The following is a 9,500-nucleotide window of genomic DNA, read 5'->3' as shown; positions in this document are numbered from 1 at the left end:
TTGTGTTTTAATTGGTTGAGAATAACGGTGATAAAAGTGGGGAATTCCACAATTGAAACAAATTTTGAATACGACTTAGACGGAAGTGTGAAACATACCATAATTTAATAATTTGACATTAATATGACTAAGGCCTCATCGCGCGAAACGTTTTTTAACGCGCGTTGTAAAAGAGTTTGTGCTAATAAGAGTCTAAGTAGAGGGTTCCGGACCTGCACGTCATTGACATACAGTCTGTAACTGAACATTAAACAACTATTTACTCAAACCCGTTAATGTATAAAATGTATAAAACAGCCAAACTCACCTACTTTTCTTAAAAAGTTAATTGAATAGGTACTCGTATCTTAATTGATTTATTGTTATTCCAAGCTATCTAAGCGACTACTTATTATGGAGTGCCCCCAACCTAATAATCTATAATTTAAAAATTCTAATAAGTCCACTAATTAATGGAACACAAAACACTCCTATGTTTCAAATTTCATTTTGATAATTAGTAAATAATTAATTAATCTTAGTTTCCGAGTAAAATGAGACACGGGCGAACTAACAGACGAACATGACGACGTTTTCCGTTTTATGCCGTTTTGTTTACAGAACCCTAAAATACTGCATGCCTTATAAAGTGTTATCTATTATATTAATAACTGTCATCTAGAGCCGGTCAGAAAGCAGAATTTGAATACCTACCGAGATTCCTAAGTATATATTGTCACCGTCATCTATCATGAATACTATTATTAGTGGTTTTGGGGTCAAAACGTTATCTTTGAAAATATTAGATACCTATTTAAATTCGGAGTATAAATTACATGAGCAGACATATCTATAAGTATATATTATCTATTTATTATTTTATCTACATATAGATTGATTTATAAGTATAATAAATATTCGGTGCCAGCTAGGTTTTGCAAATATGTATTTCAATATACAGAGAAAAACTTTTAACATAATTATCTGTGCGTTGAATTGGGGACACCGCAACGATAGGTATCTTCAAGATAGTCCAATGTTGGAGAACAAAGCTATAGTAACTCTGGTAATCAAAGCTTATACTTATTGATAAATTGATAATTTACATCAGCAAAAAAGTATTGAGATTGCCATCCTGCCCTCCTAAGCCGAAGTGCTATCTGAATAATTTTTAAGAAAAAAAAACCGACTTCTATGGGGCCCGGTGAAAGATTATGGTAGATGGTGCACTATGTAGAAAAGGAGGTAAAACGAGTACTTTCTAGTAGCATTTCGTTTCCGTAAGGGTCGTAGTTCTAGCCTAACCGAACCCACTTCTCTGATAGCAGTTCGGTTCCGTGTGGATCGCAGTTCGAACCTAATCAAACCCACTTTTCTAGTAGCATTTCGTTTCTGTAAGACTCGCAGTTCTAACCAATCCTAACCCACTTTTGTTCGGTTCTGTGAGGATCGCAGTTCAAACCCACTTAAAGGCGCATGCGGTGCGGTGTACCGGAGTTTGAGCGGGAGGGTTTTGGCATCATCATACCCACATTTTATGGTAGGTAATCATAGTAGTTTATTTAGTTTAGGTATCATAGTGGTTTTCCGGGTCAAGGTCCGGGTCTCTGAGTCAGAGTCCGGGTCCGAGTCCCGGTCCGAGTCCGGGTCTGGGTCCGGGTCCGGGTCCGAGTCCGGGTCCGAGTCCGGGTCCGAGTCCGCATCCGAGTCCGGGTCCGAGTCCGAGTCCGAGTCCGGGTCCGAACCGGATCCGGGTATGAGTTCGGGTCCCAGTCCAAATCAAAATCGAAATTCGAAATCACCAAACATGTACTATGCGTCGTTGAAGAGTTCTGTTCTGATCATCATCAGCAGTTCCACTTCATCAAATGCGACAGTTTTTAATGTAAATGCTTGATTTTATGATGAAAATACAAAAAAAATCTATACGTATGCCTTTAAGATTTGAGGAGTTCCCTCGATTTCTCATGGATCCCATCATCAGAACTCGAGCTTGACAGAAATGTGGCTTAAAAACTAAACTTGCTTAACAAACATAACGAAGAGGACAAATCGCCAAACGTGAACTATGCATCGTTGAAGAGTTCTGTTCTGATCATCATCAGCAGTTCCACTTCATCAAATGCGAGAGTTTTTAATGAAAATGCTTGATTTTCTGATGTAAATACAAAAATCTCTATACGCATGCCTTTAAGATTTGAAGAGTTCCCTCGATTCCTCATGGATCCCATCAGCAGAACTCGAGCTTGACAAAAATGTGGCTTAAAAACTTAACTTGCTTAACAAACATAACGAAGAGGACAAATCGCCAAACGTGAACTATGCGTCGTTGAAGAGTTCCGTTCTGATCATCATCAGCAGTTCCACTTCATCATATGTCACTTTTTTGGATGTATATGCTTGATTTGTTGATAAAAACCCAAAAATCACTATATGTATGCATTTAAGATTTGAGGAGTTCCCTCGATTCCTCATGGATCCCATCATCAGAACTGGGTTTTGACAAAAACGGGACCAATCTGTATGCATATACATTCAATCAAAAAAAGAATTTTCAAAATCGGTCCAGTAATGACGGAGATATGGAGTAACAAACATAAAAAATACAAATAAAAATAAAAAAAATAAAAAAAATAAAAAACATACAACCGAATTGATAACCTCCTCCTTTGGGATTTGGAAGTCGGTTAAAAACAAATGATTTTGAAAATGGAACTCTCAGTAATAGAAACTAAAGTACCTATAAGTTAGCAATGAATATTTTTAGTTTTAGTTTTTATAGTTTCTAAAAGCACTTAATGACTTAATGAAATAAAATTAAATGTTTAGTGGCGTTCAAAAGTGCATGGACTGATGTCGACCGTAATGCCTTAATATTACGGTTGAAACATGTCCATGCACTTTTGAACGCCAGTGTACAAATGAAAGACTGCCAAACTACATTAACCCATAATACATATACATAACATAACCAAGAGAACGTAACTATACTAAGAAACATAAAATTCCACTTGATTTATTTCATAGGATCCTGCTGTCGTTCAAATAAATGCATACTTAGTGAAGGACATTCCAGTATCTATGTAGGTAGGTACTATGACTATAATTGTGACATAATACGAGTATGAACTGTAGGTGTTTGCGTGGAAAATTATGTACAGCCGACTGAAAAATGCAATAGGTATGTACTTAGTGCATTTACGGTGGCGGAAATTCACGACTCTTAATTAAAAAAAAGTAAAAACAAAAATACTTCAGTTATTAAATTAACTATGTACCTACTATTAAATAACTTTTTTTAAAACACTCGTTTTGTGGTGTGATTTTATAGTTGGTCAAGCAGATCTTGTCATTAGAAAAAGGCGGCAAATTTGAAAAATTTTGGCGCGAAGGGATATCGTGTGAAAATAAAAATTTGAATTTCGCGCGTTTTCTACTGGCAAGATTTGCTTGACCATCTATATTTAAATAAAGCATGGATGTTTTTTAAATCTATATTTTTGTTGACAAGATTTACTTAAATACATACATAAAGAAAGATGAAAAACCAACCTAATTTAATCTAGGCAAGATCAAGGAATATTTATTTGAAGTACCTAAGTAATCAGAATACAACAAAAATAGGTACCGCAACCGTGTTAAATGAACCTTGTAACAAGTTTATAAGTTTTAGTACTTAGTTTATAAGGAAACAAAGTACCTACTCATCATGTCATCATTGACACTGTATGTATGTATGTATACTTGTATTGTGTGCCTATAAGATGGCATTGGAACCGGTTATAATTAAAGTTGGCATCACTTATAATAGCAATTAAGATATCAATGGCATTTGTACCACTTAGGCATTCCTAGATGATAATGTCATGTTCTCCCTTGCTTATGATTCGGTTAAGTTACGTTCGTGGAAGACAAAGTAATGCCTCAGGCTAATTTAGGGTTAGATTTATGATTTATTTATTTTGTTATTAAATATCTGGTGTGAAATAAGACAAAGTAATTAATACCGTTTTGAAACTAGGTAATGTAGTATGAAACTCCCTCTTAGCATCAAATTTTCACATTTTCAGGTCTGCTCGTTTTTGAAGTTGTAAAAATCTCATAATTCTAAATCCAGGCACAAAAAAACCGGTACAACGTTTAGTTAAAAGCATTAAATTTGGCAACAGGATTGTCTTATAGCTCGAATAAAAGAATAATTACTAAAACTTAATATTACTTTTTGATTGCAAAGTTGTATTTGCTGGTAGTATTGCTAGTCATGTCGGTGTATAGGGTACAACTTCAAGAAGTTTATATTACAATCATACAAAGCTGCTATTAAAAAAGAGTTTAAGAATATGTCAATCTATAATTTACATTTATAGATTGACATATTCGTAGTATTCGTAAATTCTGAAAGTGCTATTCGTAAATGTACTGTTCATTGCATCATTATTGATCTAATAGGAACTCCAAAACAAAATCCAATGTTAGTAAAGATTACTAATTTATTGAGTCATAAATTACCCAAGGAAGAACCCGTCCACAGCTATTACTGTAATTGTATTAACCACTACAAACGTTACAATTACAAATGGCGTCTCATCAGGTTAGGTAATTTGCGTAAATCGTAGTCTCTCATTACGAGCCAATTACTGTCGGTAAAAAATGTTTATTGATTCGAGTGGGGTTCAGTATTTTCCGTAAACTAATGATTAGTTATGATAATAGTAGATATTAAACAATTTACTTATTGGAAAACTTTGTAAGTATTGGAAAATCATACCTACATAGTTTTAGCTTGGAATTTACTTCGCGATAATAGGGTAAACGATTGAATTACTTTTCTGATGTCATTTCCGCTTGTTATGCATTGTTGGGCACAATTTCAGTCAAATAAAAAGATATTTCAAGGCTTGAACTGAAGAGTTATCCTAGCTTTTACGAGTATCTATTGTTATGAGATTGTTAGTGAACGAATAATAAATGCCAACAAAATCTATAATTTACTTAATTAAACAGAATCCAAAGAAGCCTCTGCCATTACTACTCGTACGAGTAGGTATTGTACATTATAATTATTAGATAGGTCAGAAAATTTAATTGTTAGTGTTATTTAAACTTTATAATTTCATAGACGTTTGACGATTAAAATAACACTTGCACAGTCCGGGCTATCTAAATCACTACCATCTTAACTTGATCTAACTATATAACTCTAATAGTGTCGCATTTCCCTATTTCCCAGCTGTTTAATGTACTATTAAATGCAGGTACTTACCTACATAAACAGTTTTTCGAATGTACTTCCTAAAAAACATACATATGAAACCTTGTCACGAAGTAAATATGTAGTTAACAGCCATGTTAACCTTACGAGGATGTTCTTGACTTTTAAAATTTAATTAAAATAAAAGCAATAACACTTGCATACATGTAGGAATATTGCTGTCATATAACTATTTATACCTACTGTTCATAAAGTTAGCTCAACGATGCCATCTTCATTATATAATATTGATTAGATTGATGTACTTAATAAAATATAACGGATTGAATTTAACATATTTTTCGAAGGTAAAATGTCCATGGGAAGGGACCAACAATAGAAAAGCAATATAAATAAGAGAAAATGGGAGATGACACCATCTAGATATCATTCTGGCCCCTATTCCACCACCGTGACAGGTCCGACAATTGGCTACGGTAACCGCTTACCATCAGACGGACGGTGTGATTGTTTGCCACCAACATGTTAATTAAAAAAAACTCCACTATATCTCCAGTTAATAAGTACTTATTTTGCGAAGCTAATGACAATTGTCACAAGAAACACGACAATTGTCACGAAATTCCGACACAGAACTCATTTGCTGCCAAGAATTACCGAAAGTTCTTTGAAATCTTGTAACAATTGTCATCATTATCATCATAAACATCGCAAGAGAAATACCTGTTATTTGCCGATATAATAATAAAGTTTATTTTAAATAATACAATGATGGTGACAAACAGGAATACGGCCCGCCCGATGGTAAGCGATAACCGTAGCCCATGAATGCCTGTGACGTCTGCAACAATGACACTCGTCGAATTGTCGCACCTGTCACCTTGGTGAAATAGGGGCCTGATGTCACGGTACGTTACAATTAGTACCAATGTAAATCATTTAACTTGCGCGTAAGGATAGTCAACTAATCGTTGGCGTCGCTAGTGACCCGCGTAGTCACGAACCTGGCACATTGCTGCCACTTGGAGGGAAAATCCTCAACCCACTTCACATTCATGCCAGGATGTCAACGTGTCGTGTCGTGAGCGATTAATCTTCTGATAAGCCAGTCTTAAAAGGACTATGCATTTTGAATACGTTATTTTTATCTTTGTTCGATAGTTTTTTATTTAAACTTTAATGGAAGTAGGGAGGTGTTTTTACACGCCTTTTTTTTTTAATAATCGCATATAAATCAAAAGATTAAACGCTTGATTTATGTGTCAACGTACAAATAAATCACTAAAATCATTTTTAAAAAGATTGGCGAAGTGCTACTCAAGGCTAAAGGCGAAGAATTTTAGCATTATTCCCTCTTCATTTAAATATGTTCGGAATATTATCCTCAAACTAAAACAGTTTGATCTGACGAGTAGATGTACCTACTTGCGCCTAATATTTCTTCATCGCCATTACACCAGAAAGCGGTTAAGTGCAATTACGATTACTCAAGACTTTAATTTTTTTTTTTAAGAAATGTTAAGTTCCTGAAGTGGCCAAAAGTGGGCAGGGATTTATAGTATTTATACCGAAAAACGCTAAAAGTTTAAAGAAAATGATTGCTTCTTACAAATATTGATTTATATTTGTTTGTAATCCTGTAATGAAAATTATTACACCGGAATCCGAATTATAAAATTAATTCTGTTAGCAACGGGAAGTCAACTTCTTCTTTCTTCTTTATTTAAAGCATTAAATTGTCAAAAATCATTGTAGCGGAAGCAGTTATAAAGTTGACCCAAAATTTTTTTATTAAGCTATGAGCTTCATCACATATGTTCCTTGAGTAATTCTAAGCATTTCAAGCCTGGGAGGCAATAAAAAATGTGTGTCTACTAGGATTTGTAATGGATTCAAACTTTCAACCCCTTTTTAACCCTGTTAGAGGATGAATTTTACAAAACGTTGAAATTACTTTTCCTGTCTTTTAATAATATCCCCAAATACAAAGATTCAAGTCCCGCGTTCGAAATTTTTTTTGATATCCATACAAACTTTCAACCCCTTTTTCACCACCTTAGGGGATGAATTTTCAAAAACGCTGAAATTAGCTTTCTTGTATTTTAATAATATATCGTTTTACGAAGTTTCAAATTCCTAGCTTAAAATAAAACTTGAACCCCATACAAACTTTCATCCCCTTTTTAACTCCCTTAGGGGTTGAATTTCTCAAAATCGCTTCTTATCTCTTGTACACTTTATAAATGTATAAAGGGGTCACAACCGATTTCGATTTATATGAATGTGACGAGAAAAGTGGTTGATTCGATTGTAAGTTGTAAGGTCGTGATGTGACGTTACCGATCAAATCAGGAGGTGCGGATGCGAAACTGACATATTTCTATATAAAATATTACAATATTATATTATATATGTATATCGTTGTCTGAGTACCCACAACACAAGCCTTCTTGAGCTTACCGTGGGGCTTAGTCAATTTGTGTAAAAAATGTCCTATAATATTTATTTTATTTTATTTATTATTTTTATTAGGGTGGAGCGCGCTTGTATGGAAAAAATTTTTTTTTCGTAGATTCAATTCTAATAGTGCGAAAAAGTTGTCTTATGGTAAGAGTATATTGTGTGATTTTTTATATTTTTTTATGACGTCATCTTGTGCCGCATCGCCTTCAAAATATTTAAAGAAGTGGAAAAACGTGACACGTGTGTAACCATCAAAAATGATATAAAGCTTTATTTCCTGCCTAAATATTTAATTATACAGTTATTGGAAGCACCTATATAAACAAATATTTATTAAAACTATAAGTACCAATTATAAAAAAAAATATTGCTTGATGAAAAGGGCCTTGAAAATCCATTACGGGCAGCATCAACATCGCTAAAGTGAAAATAACCGAAATAAAAAAATAAAACATTATATGTATATATTGATTGATGTATATCATAAAAATATGTTTTCCTTCTTCGATATTATCCATTTCCCAGTTAAATAAACTATAATAAATGGTTTCAAATACCTAAGCAGAAACCACCAACACTACGTGAGTGCAATCAACTTTTACTCTCATATGTATGTGTTAAATATTGTTTTCCTTTTTTTTAAAAAGGTTCTTACTTTAGATAAATATGTATTGGAATACATTTAGGTGTTAAAAGAGTTTTTTCTTTTATTTTGACTCCATAAAAAGGTTTGCAATATATATTTGAAGACTACACTCTTCTCACCGTATAACCCACTTCAGGACGACAAGATATTAAACGTGATTAATTACAATTTAAGTTATATACAACGACAAACTAAGTGTCTTCTGAAACAAAAATAATCAACTTTGATAAATAATTCAGAAACAATATAATTGTGTACCTATTTATAATATTATAATCAATATTTAAGGCCAAAGCGATATATATCCCTCCTCCACTTAATCATCAGATAGAAAACTGGAATTCGCAGGAAATTTCGTCAAATTGGTATTTATATTTTGCAATAGCATGGATTCACTTTCATCGCTGATATAATGAAGACATAAAACATACTTTTTTACCACTACTTGGTCAATTTGACTATATTTCAAATATACGTCATTGCAGTGGCCCATATTTGACTACTGGTATAATCAATAATTACTATAGAGGTGAATGTCTGATTGAACTTTTTATTCACCTAAAATAATAACTTTAAATAAAAAAGAATAATTAATAAGTAAAAAACCTAAATTTGTCATTTTAAGTCCAAATAATCCTTAAACAATGTTGGTGCTATATACAGGACAAAAAAATTTCATACAAAAGTTCATTGACCTTGCGGAGGCACCTACTCCCTTTTAATAGTAAAGTCCTCATAATAACTTCTTATCTTAAACCCTAAAGGCAACTTTTTATCACTATTAGAAATCCAAAATCCAAAAAAAAATATTTCGCTCCACCCTAATTTTTATCCAATATCCTTGTCTCTATTAAATACTATAAAATTGCACAGTTTTCGAAATACCAAGTAACATTTGTAAAATAACTTAAATTACTTAAAGATACATTTTAACTGACCGCGCAACAGTAACGCCGCTAGCGGTGAATTTTCGCTATATTCTCTAATTCAAACTTTTTTGAAAATATCGATATGAACAGCACTGGCCAAACTGTGGTATCATTTGTGCACATTGACCTGTCAATTTAGTTCGCGAGATTCTGGAGGCAACCTTATAGGAGGAATTGACACACGGTATTAAGAGAAAGTAGGGCGGATAGAACCAAAACATTTAAAAAGCAAATCAGTGAAATGGCTTAAATGGCAAAATTAAATAAATTT

Source organism: Cydia fagiglandana, chromosome 2, assembly GCF_963556715.1.
Source record: "Cydia fagiglandana chromosome 2, ilCydFagi1.1, whole genome shotgun sequence".
NCBI classification, from domain to species: Eukaryota; Metazoa; Arthropoda; class Insecta; order Lepidoptera; family Tortricidae; genus Cydia; species Cydia fagiglandana.
Note: the sequence above shows the minus strand (reverse complement) of the source record.